This window comes from Merops nubicus, unplaced genomic scaffold (genome assembly GCF_000691845.1).
Source record: "Merops nubicus isolate BGI_N331 unplaced genomic scaffold, ASM69184v1 scaffold4486, whole genome shotgun sequence".
Lineage (NCBI taxonomy): Eukaryota > Metazoa > Chordata > Aves > Coraciiformes > Meropidae > Merops > Merops nubicus.
Window position 1 is genome coordinate 7,309 of NW_008612770.1, and position 19,030 is coordinate 26,338.

The following is a 19,030-nucleotide window of genomic DNA, read 5'->3' on the forward strand; positions in this document are numbered from 1 at the left end:
CAGCCCTTGTCCCTACACTGATACAGGTAATTGTTCTCTTCTGAAAGCTGGTTGCATTGGTTTCCTAACCCCCTGCCCCATATCAGGAGCTAACTATCAGCAAGTTCATGGTGGTCATCCTTATAATGGAAGCCTAAGAAGGCATACTGTCATCTGCTGCCTCTCCAGCTCGTTCCCCCTATATCCTAGCCCAGGCCTTACCGCCCTCTCCCATGTAAGCAGTATGCCAAATATTTTGGAGCTGTTGACTGGACACCTAAATCCTACCCAATATCACTAAAAGTAGTATTTATTGCAATCATGGGAGGAACAATTTCTTTATACACTGAGGCCTCACCACTCACTGCCACAATTCACACACATCGACATCATTTGCAAATACAATGCTGGCATATTCTGGAGCCCTGTTTTTTCTCTAAGACATGTACCTATAGTGACACCTAGGGTGTAATGCTGATGACACTTGCCGATTTTACCATCATTTTTACCATCATTCTGCCAGCCCAGCAATCACAGTTGTAACTAGGAGACCAGCTGTGTTCTCATTTCTCACCTGATGCTGTCAAGCAGATTTTAGTGGCTGAAGGCCAGCTGCTACTAGCTGCAAAACCAGCCAGGGCCAAGGAGGCTGCCTAGATCACCGTGACCAAACCATGCTTTTTACACAGTGGGAAACAGATGCTGAGCAGGTAGAACCAGACTGGACACTGCAAAAAGCCCTTGCCCAGCCAGCTGAACACTTTTGGTTGCAGCTTTAGTGCACGTGGCTCCTGTAAGGGACATATATCATGTCACCCGAGGCTGTATTCAAAAGCCCAGCAGGAGAGGGAGAACCAGGAAGAGAAGCACAGGGAGTATGCAGAGAAGGGGAACCATGCACAGGGCAGTGTAAGGAAGATGCTGTAATTCACACAGGTCTGCCTCACATCATTCAAGTCCTACCTGAATGAAAAAGAAGTCACACTTCAAAAATAATCAACAACACTCCCCCCCCAGTTCTTTAGAAAGTGTGGTGCTGTATGACCGAGCCTGCAATATTAGAAGCAGTGAGTGTTACAGTCAGACCTTTTAAAATGGGCTTCCTAAAATGATACCCCAACCCCTCTCTTCTTTAGGAAATTAACTCAAATTAAACATGAAGTGTTAAACTCATGGCTGTTAGGCTTACTGTTTGTACTCACAGTGGTGTAACAGTTTGACAAACACACTGCTGTAGTGTCGATGTCAACAGACTTGTCCGTAGTAGACAATCTGTCTCAGACAGCCAGCAGATCATGAGGCTGAAAGGGCCTCATCCATTCCTTATCCTCAAGGCAGGGTCACCTACAGCCACGTCACTTCTGACAAATGTTTGTTCAATCTGTTCTTAAAGTCCTTCACTGATGAGGATGCTTCATCTTCCTCAGACAGCCAATTTCCCTGCTTCATTTCCTTCAGCAACAGAAAGCTGCATTCACTATCTAACCTGAATCTTCTGTGCTGCAATAGGAGCATGTTGCTTTTCATCCCGTCAAACACAGACAAAGGGACAAAAAAAAAGAAAACAACCAAAAAGCACTATTCTTTGCAGCAGCCTCTGAATACTTACTACCTGACAAATCTTCCATCCTATTCTGCTTATGTCTTGCCAATATATTGCAGCTATTCAGACATTATGGTTGGAAAAGACTCCCTCAAAACGTCATGTGTTTTTAAGGCTTCCAATCTGAAGGCTGCTGCTCTGCTGCAATTGCTTCACAGACCCCCTGAGATCTTTTCTGCTCAGTTCAGCCGTGGAAGAAGGCACTAATTCTTAACCCCCAGCCTCTCCTGAGTGTTTGCTGACAGCCAATTTCAAATTTGCTTAATATTAATATGTACTGAATAAACTTTGGCTGCACAAAAATACACGGGAAGCAGGCCAAAAAGTTTGGCTGTAGACAGACATTTGCTGTTCAGTGCAGGAAACCATTCACTGCAAAAGGTATTTAACACCAATCTTCGCCATCACCTGAGATCCTACTGGGCCCCAGGGGTTTGCCTTCCGGGGTCCTCAGCGCTCTGCAACTCCTGACCCATCAGCCTCCTCCTTGAGGAGGCTCCATCAACCACCTCTGCTTCCTCAGTGTCCTCCTCTCTGCTTCAGGCACCAGCAGTGTCACCACAGAGCCCAAACTAGCAAGCTGAGCATGGATCAACAGGGTGGATGCTGCTTTACCATCATAATGTATAATACTGGCAGAACTTTGAGGTTCATCTCATCAGTTAGAAACTGGTGCCATAGGAAACACTCAGATGGGATTAATTTCCCCTGGTTTTGGCCACCCAGAAGTGAAGGACCTGAACGACTCATGTAGTCTTCTTCATTATGCAAGAAGGACAGAAATGATCCCTATACAGGGACATAACTCTCTCCACTGCTTATAGAGGTAGCCCTAGTACCCAGACAATTTAACAAATTCCACTCCTTGTGAAGATAAATAGTTTCCATCATCAATGCCAAAGCCATTGGATTTCACACAGTTTCCAATAAAAGTTGAACAAGGAGCAGAGTTGGAAGAAAATACGACTGTCTCATACCTGGTAATGAAGAGGCCAAGGTCAGTACCAAAGCTTCACTGCACGGGCAATTACCTTTCTGAAGATGCTTGTTTTTATGCACATTTCAATGCACAAGGAGCCTGAGACTTCGTTGCAAGTGAAAAAGAAGAACATCAACTTCCCCTCAAGTCAAAAGGAGAAAACGAAAAAAAACCCAGCCTACATTCAACAAATGGTTCAGAATGACACACTTTCTTCTTATTCCTCTTTAGTTGAGTGCCTTTTACAAAATGTACTTACAAGTATGAAATGCCCCATACAGCATACATTTAACTATCAGAATACTCTTCAACAACTTCTCTCAGGAGAAAAGTATTCCAGGAAGCACAGCACTTAAACAAGCATGTGTTTAGCAGGAAAAGGAATGATCTTCAGTAGCAAGAAAAGTCTCTAACAGGTATATCTGAGCTCCAGGTTTTATAGCAAATAATTTTTCATATGCTTCACATATATGCTTGAAAGAGTTGCTTTTCAGTGAAGTATGTAAGCCCTGTATATACTTTTACAGTATGAATTTCTGAGCTATCAAAACGTTGCTGAATGTAAAAATATGACAGTTTACTATTCAGTTTCTAGTTCTTCCAAGGGCTGCAAGTCCAGCAGTGCTTGCTTCACCACAGCCTGGGCTATCACAGCTGCAGAGGACATATGTCTGTATAATGTCAGTAGGAAAGCTGGGAGACTGAGCCGTTTGTGGCACATCATTCTTCTTCCAAGAAAATTGTGACAGCTTCCCCAAATCAGCTTCAGAAGTTGGTAGTCAAGCACATGAAGACACCCATTCTTTCAAAGCATCATACCCTTGCTGATTGTAAGACATTGACCACATTCAGGACCTCAGACCATTCTGAAAAACTAATTCATTTTTTCTTTTGGCTATGAATCACAGGAAGAGAAAAGCCTCAGTTTCCTTTCCAGATCACGGGGCAGGGAATGTCTTCTGGTTTTCTTTGACACAGCACTCACCACATTTGGTTATTACTGGTAGCAGTACCATACCAGCAAGCAATGGCACAGAATTAGGAAGGCATGCTAAGGTTTCACAAATTGTCTTAAACACATTGTTTAATGAAAACATCCTGTGCATACCTCAGTGTTCATTTTAGCTGAACTCTACGATAACTACAGTATTTCTGTTGAAATACATACATATAGGTATGCCCTTCTTTCTCGCTTCAATTTAAAATTTAGAATTAAATTTAAAATTTAAATTTAAAAGGATAACTTTAATTTTCCTCTATCTTTTAACCCTGTTATAAGATACCAGTGTGATAATCAAAATCTCAGCCTGGAGAAACCAGCCTCCTCATCTTCTAAACTTCTTACCAGAGCTCACTGATTTTTAGATGGCACAGTTGTAGCTCCTATGAGTGTTCCTCACCTCTGTTCCCCAGGTTACCATTTCTGATGGAAGGATGGCTTAAGAGGATAAATGCCTCCCCTTGAGCAGTTTACAGTTCAGTGATTTAATAATGTATGCAACATAACATTAATGCAAGAACGTACATTCTCCTCTTCCTTCTACAATGTCTGCACAGTGCAGTGGCCACTGCAACCAGTGCTAATTTAAAAGGACATCAAAGACAAAGTAGAACAACCATGTTTCCTGAAGTCCATTTTCAAATATTTAATCCCTCCCTTGGAAAAGCAAACAAACAAACAAACAAACTAGTCAAAGGAATCTATTTCAGGAGATTTTCAATACAATCCAGCAGCATGGCTGTCAGTCACTCATGCTTTGAGCATCTTGAAACAGCAGTCTTCCCAATTGACCTCAGTGTTAAATCACTCATATTTACTTGTCAGATCTTAACAATCCCTTGAAAAGAGTTTCCATTAAACAAATGGCAGAAACACTGTCGAAATGTGTTTTCAAAACTGGCAGACTCCCCAGAAAATCAAAGCCTAGGCTTCATTTGTGGCTGTAGAAGCAACAGGAAAGCAAATGACTTCATGAAGTGTCACCTAAAGTTTCCATTCATGTGCATTGCAGTAGAGCATTGACAGGCACTATTTGTTGGAGAAAATCTGCAGATATTTCTAGACAAAAGTATTGATGCACTTTCCAGTAAGGCAGCAGCAAAAGTTTCCTAGTTAAAACTTTAACAAGCAGCCACAAAAGAGTAACTTTTCATGTAACTTCTCCCATCCATCCTTGATGGATTGAATTCTGCCAAACTCACCTTCTACGGAGTAGATATTTCAGCACTGGATTTCTCTTGACAATGAAACTAAGTGAAAAATGATGTGGTCATCCTCTGCATGGGGAAAGACTTTCCAGAGTGCAATCTGATTTGGCTTACTGTCTTGTGGGGTTAAGTTCAGTTTCCCTCAGTCCTTGGGGTATCTGATGCTGACTCTCTTTAGCCTACTGACATTTAAAACTCTTGTTTCCCAAGAGTTTTCCCAGATCACCAGGGTAGACCCTCAGCTCTAGCATGACTGGAGTGAGACTTCTCTCTCCTGCTGGATTTGGATTATTTTGCAGTCCCAGTTTTTTATCTGCTACCTTTCCATCACAGCCATATACTCAGATAATTCACCACAACAAGTCTTCAGAACAGTTGAGTTACATTGCCATAATGATGGAAAAGGTCAGTCCACAAAGACCAGCAAAACCTCTTCAACTGACTGCAGGTTGGGCTCACATGAATGGGACAAATAAAACTCAGGTTCTGGAGAACGTCCAGAGAAGGGTAACAAAGCTGGTGAAGAGCCCAGAGAAAAAGTCTTGTAAGGAGCGGTTGAGGGAACTGGGATCGTTTAGCCTGGAGAAGAGGGGGCTGAGGGAAGATTTTATCACTTTCTACAACTACCTAAAAGGAGGTTGTAGCAAGGTGGGCAATGGTCTCTTCTCCTAAGTAACAAGTGACAGGACAAGAGGGAGTGGCCTCAAGTTGTGCCAGGGGAGGTTTAGGTTGGATATTAGGAAGAAACTTCTTCATCAGAAATGTTCTCAAGCATTGGAAACAGGCTGCCCAGGGAGTTACCATCCCTGGAGGTATTTAAAAGGTTTGTAGATGAGGTGCTTAGGGATAATGGTTTAGTGTCAGATTAATGGTTGGACTCAACCATCTTACAGGACTTTTCCAACCAAAATGTTTGGTTGTCCTGCAACCCTGATGAAACAGTCTGCCCACAAATGCCTTCTCCTGCAGAGCTGAACAGAGCCAAGCACCTCTTTCTCCTACAGACTCTGTCCAGCTTATTCAGTACATGGTGTCACTTGGCTTTTCTTTTTAAGTTAGAAATGCCAGTTTTACACTGTGCAGCTTGTGACGAGAGGCTTCTATTTTGTTGCTGTAATGCTTTTATATAGATAATTATTTTAAAATATGTGCTTTGAATTAGACTTCCTAAGTGCTGTACATTAACTTGCCTTTGTTTTCATTAATTTCCTTGATTTTGGAACATTTACCCAATTTATCAAAATCAATGTGAATTCTTCTCCTCCAAGACACATAAAAGCACTGATAGCTTAATGTAATCCACAAACTTTCCAAACATTCCATCTAATTTATCATCCAAGTAATCAATAAAAATAATGATTAGAGCTGCTGTCAGGTCTTGTCCCACAAGACTGCATTTTGAAGTCCCCATTCTTTGACACTGAATGCTTGAAAATTATTTATGAGCACAATTTTTCAGATAGTTGTGCACTCATCTAGGAATGAAAATTTTCTCTACACCCAGACATGATTTGAAAATAATATACCTGATAATTGTACCAGAAGTTTGACTTAAATGCAAAGTAAATTACATTTCTCATTTCCTCTCATAGAGTAAGCCCATCAAAAAAAAGAAACTAGTTTTCTTTGACACAATTTATTTTCAATAAATCTGTGCTGTCTGTTTCTTTTTAATCAAGAAAGTGTATAGAGATTGATTGCTTAAAAGTGTGTCCTACATCCTCTCAGGTGTCAAAGCTAGTCTGGCTGGGTAGAAATTTTTTTTAGGAATTATATTATTCAAGCCCTATTTGCACTTTTTAAAATGCAGGCACATCAAGCCTCCCCACACTCCTTTAATTCTCTGCAATGATTATTAATTACATAGAGGTGGCTTTGACGAGTTCTTTCCATATTTGTTTAATCAGATGTGCTCAGCCTGGAGACATCAAACTTACATGCTGTTTAACCTGTTCTTAGAATTATTTTTTCCTCTATTCTTCAATCATTCCTTCCCCTTTCTGGTCTGGTTGTAGAGAAGGGAGGAGAAAGCAGGAAAGAAGCAGGGCTATCCTTCCCTCGTGAACCTGTAGCTTCTTGTGTGTGATTAGTTTTGATGGCATCTGCTGGCAGACATGGGATATGCTGCTGTGAAGTAGAGAGCAGTCAGCAGACAGACACAGACTGTCAACAGGAATATTTGCACCCCATGACAGAAAACAGTGAGACAGAACTGTAATGACAGGTCCTGGTGAAAATGGGGATGTTTTGCGAGGAAATTATCTCTACTCAGCATCCAAGCTTATTCCTATGCTGCTGGAAACAAGACTTTAACTACACTATGTGCAAATAGAGAGGAACACATCAAGCAGTGCAACACTACCCACATTCAGAAGTATTAGGAAAGGCTTCAGGCAGAAGCTCTGTTGCAAGGCAGAAAATACACTTGTGCAGCACTAGGGTAGCAGAGGTCTCGATGTGAGAGGTCTCAGACACGAGAGCCATGGCCCTAGGTTGTGCAGGACTGACAAAAAGCAAGTGTATGGCATGAACTGGTCAGGCTTTGCCAGAACCAGAGATCCTGGTCTGCTGGTGATGGTGTGCTGCCTGCTAGTGTCACCACCATCCTGAGAACCAGCAGGACATGTGGCAATGACTGCAGGTACCCTGCAGGCAGGTGCAAACACCCACCCAAATGGCACCTGTGCCTCTCTGCTGTCAAGATTAACTCAGTGTAGAAGTCACAGTCCCCCTCTGCTTCTTGAATCAGCTCCCTCTATCCATCTACAAGGAGTTAGTGGTGAACTCCAAAAATGGAAGAGGTGCTGAAACCCCTGGGCAGTCAGAAGAGGACAATCAGAAGTGGGGAGCAGAGGCAGAACCTGGAAGGACCAGTGAGTCCTGGAATGCAGGCAGCCCTGCCTGCCTCTGTGTGTCTCTCTCTACTTGGATGCTTCCCTCCAAGATGGGGTGCAAAGAAGGCAGGGAAGCTGGAAAACATGGCACAGCTAAAGGCTGTAAAAGGCTGTAAAACTAGCATGAAAGTAAACTTACAATATATTGTTGCCAATAATTTCATTACTTTTATGCCAGGCTTTTAATTTTTCAGGCTTGATCTGTGCTTCTTTTTCAGCACTTGGAGAACTGCTATGAATCCTGGTTTGTAAGAGCACTTTGTTCCTTGAGGGATGTGGCAGATAAAAGAGAGACATGATTTGCCTCATCAAGAGAAGCCTATGCAAGATCTTAATGAAAAAGGCATTGGGAATATGCCCGTCAAAGCAAAAGGTAAAGAAAAGTAACACCCACAGAACTGAGTGGTACCTCTCTCCTGGGATTAGTGTCCAGAGACAAGCAGACTCGGAGCAATAATCCCCAAATCCATGCCACTGTTGTTGCAATAGCACCCCTGAAAATCACACCTGTAGAAGTCAGTGGCATTGCTAATCCCACAGTCCTCATCCCACAGCAGTCCTCCCACACATGCCAATTGTTTAAACACTCAGGATGAAATGAAAACAGGAGTAGGTGCCCTTTTGTGGCTCACCACAACAAATAAGGACTGAGTAGCTGTTAATGTCAATCACAAACAACTATAAACAGTGTCTGGGATTCAGGAGATATTTGAATACTATATTTCCAAATCCCAGGACTTGTACACAAAAGGTACAGGCACTCAACCAACAGCACCAGTCCTTGCTCCCTGGTCATGAGGCCAGCTGAGGAGCAATCTGTCCTTCTCCAAACTCTTTCTCCGAAGCTGGAGCTATACTGGAACAGACCCCAGTGCTCTCTCTTGAACCAGGTCTGGGATTTGTGCTAGATGGCATAAACCAACACAGTACCATGGACTGTGCTCACACAGGCACCGGTACGAATGACCAAGCAGCTGGGAAGTCCCCCAGCACTATCTGATAGTAGCCAGGGAGAGGGGAATGTTAGGTGGAAGCAGTATCCATTCGCCTCTGCGCTCCACATCCTTGCAAGGCAACCGATGAAGAAAGGTCCACATAGGAGCCTGAGGCTTCAGGACAAGTGCTGACCCTCATTGTTACATTGGTGTTCTAGCATGGGGCCTCATAAGCGCCCCCAGCTCGGGGTGCAAATGGGGAATTTTGCTGGAGGGCAAGAAATCATAGTTTGACATGAAACTCTCTGAAAAGCAGAGGTGACTGGGCAGAAAACATTGTAAACAGGAAAATTAGCCCCAAATGACACAAATTTTAAAAGACTGAAAATCAGATTTTTGCAGGGACGTAACAAAGAAGATGCTCTTCTTTGTAAAATGAGTAAGAAAATAAGGAATTATTCCTTTTTTGTTGTTGCTTTGGGGTGGATTTTTAATTGTTTCTTTCTGTTTTCCAGCCATTTATGACTTTGTTCATTCTATATTGCCACCATTAAGTGGCAGAGATGGGGAAAAGTAGAAACTGGGTAAGGAAAGAAAACAGTGAAAACTTGGCTTTTTAAATTCTTGTTGAAGGACTGAGCAATGATAACTACTTGAAGAACTGTGCTTATTCTGTACATTTGTTGGGTTTTTTTAATCAAAAACAATCACTTCAAGAAACAGTGTATATTTTTAACTTCCAAACAAACCTGCTGTTTATCGGACAGACTGAATTGATAGAGTCTGTTGTTACCTGCAGCCTATACTTTTGTAATTGGATAGAATCAAATCCTTACTAAATCCACACCATAGGAAAGGCAGAAAGGACTTCTACCTGAGTAACAATGTCCTCTCAACGAGGCGTACTTTTCAATCTCTGCATGTCAGGTTTCTGAGATACCCAGTTATTCCAAAGCCCTGCGTGGAAATGGTTCACAAGGCTTCTCCCTCCACACAAGCTCACATTTTAGCTCTCCTGATCTAGCACAACCCAAGGGGAAATTCTGCCTAATAAAAATCATGATGACTTGCAGTGGTTTAAAGCTTAAAGTTGTTTAAAGCTTGAGCTTTAAAGCTAGATAAATTCAAATTATAAATAGAGTCTATCTTTGTCTCACATTTTAAAGAACTGTGGAGCGCCAGATGGCTTTTCTGTTACTGTGACCTGCTACACAAAATATATTTTCATGTTTCTGATTTCGTTACAACTAGGGCACAAGAATGATATTCTGTTAATGTAAAAATAATTTTACGTGTGAACTTGCCGTGGCTGAAGGCAGCTTATCCGCAGGCTGGGCGATGCCCTGCCTTTCCACCACTGGATGGCATCCAAGGGCCACAAATACTCACACCGGAACACAGCAAAAGAAAATGCCTTTTGAAAAGTGAAAACACAGTGTCCAAAGCCTTTGAATTCTTGGTAATACTTCTCCAATATATTCATGTTTTCGAAGTTCCAAGAAAAAAAATCCAGGAAAAAAATAATAAATAAATAAAACCGTTTCTGAGGAGAAAGGAGCTTTCCTCTGAGACACAAATGAATATGCATGTAGGATGCAGGACAGATTTGAAAGCAGTATTTCAGTGAGGAGACTCATCTAAGCATCTAAGCATCTTAGTCTATATCGACATTAAATCCGGGCTGGCAAGAAATAATTGGATGGGACTTTTGATTTTCCTTTCAAATATGGACCCAACAGGGAGAGGAAAAGTGAGATGCATTAACTTGACCTTGGGGCTACACAGACAGGATGCCCTGTTTGTGCAACACCTGCACACGCAAAAAGCTCTTTAAAGCATTTCTGCCTTTGTCTTCCTTTAAAGCTCAGACCTGTCCTACTGCAAGGCAGCATCATTAAAAGCCACTCCACCTCACATTTGAGCCAGCTCTGAGCTGGATGTCAAGCTGGAAACCTTCTGGGGTCCTTTCCCACCTGAAGCACCCTGTGCTTCCATAGCCTCATTAAGAATGAAGACAGACTGACTTATTTTTTATAGATAAGAAGACCACCCTGCAGCAGTAACAGTATTTGTGGGCGTGTAGCCGTAAGGGCCTGAGAGTTAGTGCAAGTAGGGTTAGGTTTGCAGAGAGACAACTGCTCTTACACACCAGGTGATATATCTGTGAAAGAAGGGTGAGCTCTGGAACAGAAGAGCCTCTCCTCAGGTCTGAAAGAGCACAGCAAACTTCAGTCTAGCTGCAGGCAGGCAGCATTTTTTAATTGGAGAAACTCAGCAGACTGAAAAAAAAAAAAGATAGTTTGCACCTCTGTGGTACAAAGAAAGGCTCAGAAGAGGAGAGGTGACAGAACCACAGCCTCTGCATTTTAAAGATGGGGTACAAGCAGAGAAAGACTCATCAGGAAAAGCTACAGTATTCTGGGAAGGCAGTGTTCCTGCCAAGTCTGTAGGTTTTGCTACGAAGCCTAGCTATGAATTGTAGTTCCCTTCTAAAATTTTTCTAAGTGCCTTCAGAAACAACTGTTCCTGCCCATGCTGAGAGCGTGAGTGTGTGGTGGCGGTCTGGTCACACTTTCACAAAGGTGTTTGGTTAGCTGTGGTTCTCCAGCTGTACTATCTGTGGTGCTTGACACAGTGTTTCTGGTGACGTGCTCAGGACTCCTTGGTCTGCTGCTGCAGCTTAGCTCCGTTTGGGGCATGGTCACTACAGGATATGTCTGCTTCTAGTGAGGATTTTGACATTGCTCAGGTGCCTGAGGGTAAAAGGGGAGGATCTGAGAATACCTAAGTTAAAATGTGATTTTCTCCATTTATTATACAGGGCACTTTGGAACAAAGAGAAGTGTACAGCTGATAGTGCTTCATCTTCCTATTGCAGTAATTGTGTATGTACTGTTCAAGCAGCTCATAAAAACTGTATATATATATTAATGTCCCTGTAGATCACATCCTTTGTTCAGAGAATACCCCCAGCAGTGCACAGGGTGCTCTCCTCACAAGAGGTTGGTGGTGTTTGGGTAAAACCCAGCTACGCACAGCTTTTAGTGTGGTTTGGTTGCTGGTTTTGTAGAGAGGCTTATGTTGGTCTCTGGGTCTTTGGTATATGATAACCTTTAATTATCTCTCTGCTATAGGTTATTAGGCCTAGAAAGAAGATGATGGAGTTAGAACAGCACTGTGCTTACAACCTTACTCTCCCAGTCTGTTGCACTATTCTTCATATTGGGCCTTGAGGATACAGAGAGGCTCACAGGGAGCAATCAGCTCACAGGGAGTCTGGTCATCTTTTACACCATCTGCTCAGAGAACTCTTTATCAGCTACAGACCTTGCCCAAACCTCTTCTCTATAAGGCCCATTTTATGTTACCTGAAGAGGTGGAAGTGGGTGCAGTGGTTTTCAGCCTTAAACTATTATGTACCATGCACAAGACGCCCATTGAAATGAGGTTTTAAAACAAAATAAGCAGAAAACCACACTTTTTTTTTTCCTGGAAGAAAACAGTAACAAATTTTACTTGACACTCAATAGTACAGTATAATATAAAACAGAAGAAATAGGAAACATCAGGGGCAGAGTATCAAAACAGTGACTAAACTGGGTGTTAGAAACTACAAAGCACAGTTCAAATACATCATCACTTTGCAACAGAGATTATGTATACAACAAAGGCATTATGTTCTAACACATTCCTCATTTAAGATTCCTAGCGTTATTTTCATGCCTTAGCCATTCTCTAATCAAACAGCTCAAAGGTAAAAACCCCTTTGTCATCACCTGCCCTACACTCACGGCCACACGGACATCCAGAATCACATCTAATGAAATATGTCATTCTGAGGTCATCAGCTTATGCCTGTAGAGCCTTAGAATCCAGTTCAACAGCCAGGAACTCAGTTCCTTCCTGAGCTGATCCACAACACAACCACCAGACTGATCTAGAGCATAACTACTGAACTAATACAGAACATCACACCCTTTCTCTTCCCAAGCACTTCACAGAAACCTATTGCACCCATGGCACCCACAAAAAGCCAACAGGCTGATGCTGCCCAAGTATGGGGAACTACAGTGCACAGAAAGGCTATTTGTTATAGTGAATAGCTTTGCACTGTCTCCATGGGCTGCTTTATTACTGTGAACTCTATGCTGGTTTTTACAGTCTCCACACTACCTGGCAACACATTCAGAGCAAGATTATGTTTTCTCTATTGCTTGGGACAGAAAATATTTGGTAATACTAAGAAACTAGAAAAGATCCTTATTAGGAACACCGTTTCACTAGGAACCCCTGTATCATCACTCCAGTAATGGGCAATGCCTCACGCACAAGGAAAGGTGAAAAAAAATAAGTACAGAAAACCTATCACCAACAAATATTTGATCTGACCAAACCACAATGAAGAAAAACATGGTTCCTAATGCCTACAGGGCCAGCTGACTTCTTGCAGCACTGGATTTGTTGATGTTTGCCATTACCCTTTCATTCATAGCTAAGCCCATCTCTTTTAAACATTAAATCAGAGCCCTCAGACTGTTACCTCCAGCCCTGGGCTTGTAGGTCCCATCAGCTGGAGGTCCTTCCCCCACCTCCCAGGCAACTGTATGCTCTTATGTCTTTTCAAGAATATGTCTCAATGTTTTGTGCTTTAAATTTTTTTGGTGACTTTTCAGAACTGCTTTGTTGTTGTAACCTCCTTTGGGAGTATATTTACATGAAAGGAATGTTACAAAACACTTACTATAAAGACATAAAACAAGTGAAAAGACAAACATATGTTTAAACATAGCTATTCCAAATCAAGATAGCTCAAAAACTTGCAGGGGAAAAAAAAAGAAGAAACCTCCTTTCATGCCCTCATCTGGCCCTGCCTTAGCTGGCAAATTAATGAGTGTACACTCATGTTAAGAAGTGAGAACAAGGAAGAACATCTTCTATCCCCGTCTGCTAAGGATGAGAGCTGACAGGCCTCTGTGTTCTCACTTGAGTGTCACTATGGAGGAGATGTGCAAAGCATAATGAAGAGGAAGAAAATGGAAACAAAAAAAAAAAAAAAAAAAAAAGAGAGCTGAAGAGCATGTTGGCTCTTCCTCTTTAAACACTAGTTAGCTTGGCTGTGACCGTGTGGTAGAATTTATTGTGTTGATATAGGCTAGGCTTACTATAATCGTTTCTGGAAGGAGGAGAAACTGGGATAGCAGCTGTGGTCAGTGATTGTTTTATTTCTGGACTGATTCTTCTCCAGGCTCTTTCCATGCAGAGGTGTAGGAAGCGGCAATGCAGCCAGGAAGCTCAAGCCTTGCTGTCTCTGAGCCCAGCTATAGCTAGGCTTGCTCCAAAAGAAAATACCCTTACAAAATCTTCAAGAAAGGAAAACTAATTCACCATTAAGAAGACCTGACTCCAAACCCAGCAGCAAAGGCGGTCTCAGCAGCCACTGAGCATTTGTTCAATTTCTGTCAAGCAGCAGCCTGAGACAGCTTGAGCTGGATACTAAAATTTGGAGTGTTTTACAATTATAACACTGCAGAAAACAGAGACATGCCAAAATAATGCTAAAACAGTGTTTTAAAGAAACTTGAGTTGCCACATGATTGGAGGAAAGGTTTCTCTTACAAAGTAAAAGCTATCTAAAAGATAGGAAACAAAGGGTGAAGTTTAATGGGGCTTTTTTACTTTCAAAGAAAAATAATGGAATCAGTTTTATTCAATATATTCATCAGAGACCTAGTGGAGGAAATCCACAGTGAAATTTCCACATTCACAGATTACACTAAACTGTTTTTCAGGCAGCCAACTCTTATGCTGATGGTGAAGAACTCCAGAAAGACGACACAAAACAAAACAGGCAAACAGGAGTCTGATAAGCTTCAGAGCATATAAATGTTAACACATCTCAAGAAAAATAAGCCAAACCACACTTACACAATGCCGAATATAGAACTGACATCTGGACATCACAAAACAAGATCTTAAGAGTCTTTACTGACAACTCTCTGGTCATCCATAAAAGCCACAACAGCATAATGAAAAAGGCTACTGAAACAAGAGAAAGGGCATCATTTTGGTGCTACATGTAACTCTGGTGTAATCACACTTGAGTCTATGGTCTGCTCTCTGCATCTCAGGAAGGATGTAGCAGAGTTAAAGCAAGTACAGAGAAATCCAACAAAGCAGCTGCCTCATAAGGGAAAACCTAAAAACGCTGGTCTCTTTGTGATGGAGAGGAAAGTGCTAAGAATTAGAACAGTTGAGTATTACAAAATAATGAAGGCAATATCTAGGAAACTAGTTTAAAGCAGATTAAAGTAGGCATTTTTTATGCTTCTCTAACTTATTGTGACAGAAGATTATGGAGGCATAAAGTATCAGCAGGTTCAAACCAGACTAGATGAATTCATGAGTAGATACAAAAAGAACAAGGCAGCGATGTACCTTTAATATCCCCTAGTAAACAAATGTAGATACTGGGGGGTGTCACAAGAGGGGCAACTACAAGAAACAGCCAGACTCATATGCTCCCATAAACAGCATCTGATATTGCCAGAGTCAGAAACAGAGTATTTGGGCTAGGAGGATAATTGCTTTAAGCAGAAAGTCATTTCTCATGCTTTTAGACCACCCAAATCATGGAGAGATGACTTTAAAAACAGATTATCAAATAAGTATAAAACAAATTCCCAAGAAATTATACTGAGCTGAAATCCTCTCTCAAAGCAAATTTGCTGGCTTGTTTCCCTCAAAAAAAAAAAAAAAATGGTTTATGTTTGGAAAGCATAGAGGTTTCTCTTGTACCTCAAGACCCAGAGTGCTTTGGCAGGACAGTAACTGTTAGATTTACTGCTTACACGTGTGCATATAATGAGATGGCATCTTATTCCAGCCTGATCACCGGCCAAGTGCTGGGTTAACATATGCTAGAGACATGGCAAACTGCTGAGGAACAGAAAAGCCCCTTAAATGGGGAAATCCTCCAGACACTAACAAACTGATTAACTAACTGCTAGTTTTATTCCATCACCAAATGTGTTTACATGTTTTCTGTCAACATCTTCAAATAATTTTTTTTTTCACAGCAATCTTCTTTGACGCAGCCAAACACCCTTCCCTCCACTGCAAGAAGCTCCTGCTATATATGAATATATTTATATGATTTCCAAGTTAGTGAGGAGACATATAGCCTGTACTTATCCAACAGAAGCCCTGAGATGACCTTTTCTTTCCCCTCATCACTACTTAAAATCATTGTTCAGGCAGGGTGACAGGGAGAGAAAAGAAAGGCTACAGCTCACTTGGAGCTTCTCAGGCTTTTGAGGAGTAAGAAGTCTAGTTTGAAATTTCAATTAATTAAAATCACTGTAGCTCAAGAGCTTTATCTTTCTCCTGAGCACTCTTCCTGCACTTACCAGCTGTGGACTGGAAATGACAATACCTATGAATCATTGGAAGGATTTTTAGCTTGGCACCTCTAAGCAGTGAGGCACTCTGGCTGGCTGTCCATACGGCTGTCTGACAGCAGCTCCTCAACAACTCTTTAACCCTTTGCTTGGTTTTGAGCATTTCTGGGTGATGGGTAATGACCTCAGCCCTAGGAAGGCCTTAGTAGTTTTGTGAAAATCAACACCAGCTAACAGCAAAACACAAAAACTGGGATCTGACTGAAAACAAGTCAGTAGCAGCCCCAAGAAAACATGCCAGATGGACAAACAGCAGCACAGCCCAGGCTCTGGCTGGTGGCTCTGCAGCAGCTCAGAAGGGAACCTGAAAGAGCTGCCCAGGGAGGAGGGAGAGGGGTTTGCTCAGAACACGGCAAACCAAGGTCTTCTGAGATCAGGGCACAGATCTTCAGGAAATGAAGCTTCACAAGTCCCTCTGCTCATAGAATGAATTTGTTATTCAGGCTATGGTGATGTAGGTTTGTATAGGTCACTGTGACAGTAACAACATATCATTTTTATCTTTAGCCTGCTTGATCTTCAGCATTTTTAATACACAATATCAGCCTGACTGATATATTGCTACTTATAAACCACATTGACAAGGATTTCATTTTATCTCCATGCACAAATACCCTGTTCCTAAAATATAGAAGATGCACACTGGCTAGCTGTGTAAACAAGATTTGTCTCTCTTCTGATTTTGTGACATTGTCTCTCTGTGCACTCCTGAATACATATGATCGATCAATCTAGCCTCTATCTCAGCCATTTTCTAAAGTAAGAACACTATATTGTACTTTTATTTTTCCATTCCTACTGGAGATTCAGTACTTAATCCCTACAGATAAAAACCCAGATTGTTTTCCAGCACATATACCCATTCATATTCCATTTATTCTCTACTACAGTCAACTGCATTAGATTCCTACGGACATGTAGCATTGTTTTTCCTAGCCCCGACTGTGTATGGGCTCACTGATCTATCACCACTACTCTTCTGACCACGGCCTGGAATTTTACAGTCACTTTCAAACATAAACAACTAAATTTTTACCTGATACAATGTTTAAAAATGTATTTGGATAATATATGTTAAGGATGTAAAGGTTGGCTGCTGAGTGCTGTGGACTTCAGGACACAGGACCCCTCCTTGATGTCCACTGCAGCCCAGCCAGGAGCACACAAGGACTCAGGAAGTCTCTCCATCCCAGTCTGATGGACAGGGCTCCTGTCCCTGTGTGGAGGTTTGGCCAGCAGCAAAGCTGACCAACTGTCCCAGGCAGACAGACAGACATACACACAAAAGGCACCAAAGTAGCCAGACATGCAGACCACCCAAGAGACAACTGCCTTTTGCTGCACTCACATAAAACCCAACAACCCTCACTTAAATGTAACTAAATCCAGTCCTGTTCCTCCTCTCTGGCTAATCAGCATCGAAGTCCTCTATGAAAAGATAAGTGCCCTCACTTTCCAGATTCACAAGCAGAGTCACATTCACAGATCCTCAAGAATCAGCCCTGTGTGCAAAGCTCTCCAACACACACGCCCAGGCTTCCTTACCTGGAAGCAAATCTCCTACTCTCCAGTCAGAACATCTTGAAGTTTGCTAGCAAGCAGATGTATGTGCTACACACTTGTCTCACAAATGTCCCTACAATCATGGATTCCTTGAATATTAGAGAAGCTTCTCACTGCACCTGTACTCGGACCGTGGGTCCCCTTACTCAACACAAGCTCAGACCTCAAGTCCTTCCAGATGCAGGCTTCCTCCTCTGCACCAACTAGTCCAGTTTAAGATCTGATGTATAATTACATATTCGTGCGCACACAGGAGTAAATTAACTGAGGGAAAAATAAACAAACCTCAGTATTTACAGATGCTGCTATTTAAACCTCTCCCACATAAACATACAGCCTGGTCCCTCTAGTTGCTGACACCTAGACCTACAAGCCTTATGGTCCCTCCAGCTAGAGGGGCCACCCACGCCTCTCTTGCATATTGATGTCTCTAGCTGCTGGTAGTAAGACAGTAGGGCAGACCACAGGCTGTCAGACAGGCACGTGGATTGGCAGCTTGCACACAGGACCGGACCCTTAAATGCCCCTCTCCTCCGTTTTCCCACGCTCGCTCCTCCCCAGTCCACCCTCATCCAGCACCACCCCCTTTTCTTCACCATCGGCCTTTCCTCTAAACATCCCACAAATAGTTTTGCAGACCTACGATCCCCTTCTGACATCCCAAAAGGAGCTTTGCACAGCGCCCCCGTGCCTGTGTCAACCCCAGACCACAACCTTTCTCCCCTCCCACCCGTTAGAGACCTCAGGCTGCCACCTCCACCACCCTGCCTTGGGGCCATCGCTAATGGCCCATCAACCAGCGGCCTAGGAGGTCTGGACTTTCTCATTGTCTCCCTCAGCGCCTGCTGCTAGGTTTGTGTATCTTCCTTCTTATGTGTTACTTCTTCTGAACCGAAGAGCTGGAGGCAGGTAACTTAAAGAGGGGGGGTGCTCCCACATTCCACATACCCTCACAATACACACTTGGTGAGCTCTTGATGCCTGAGGTCCCTTCGCTTTGAGTTGAGAAGTTCATGACTAAATGGCTTTGTACAAGCAAAAGGGAAAAGCTGCTGAAAAACAGACCAGGCATCCTAGAATGACACAGGGCTACAGCATCTCATGTCTTCTTTATAGCATGGGGTTCATGCTAATCGGTTACTGTTTTTCAACATTTTTATAGTTTTATAATGCAAAATATGTAAGTTGATAGAGAAGGTGAAAACAGAAGCTTATTGTGCCACCAAACTGCTATTAGAGGCAGCATAGGCGCAGGTAGACAAGTGCTTGATAATGCCAGAAAAGTTCATTTGAGTAAGAGGTCATCCACGAAATTTGGCAAGATGAAACCCCTGCAAGTGAACTTCAGAGAATGTGCTTTGCTGCTCTCCCTTTCACATCAAGTTTATGCAAAAATTTAATACCATTCCCAA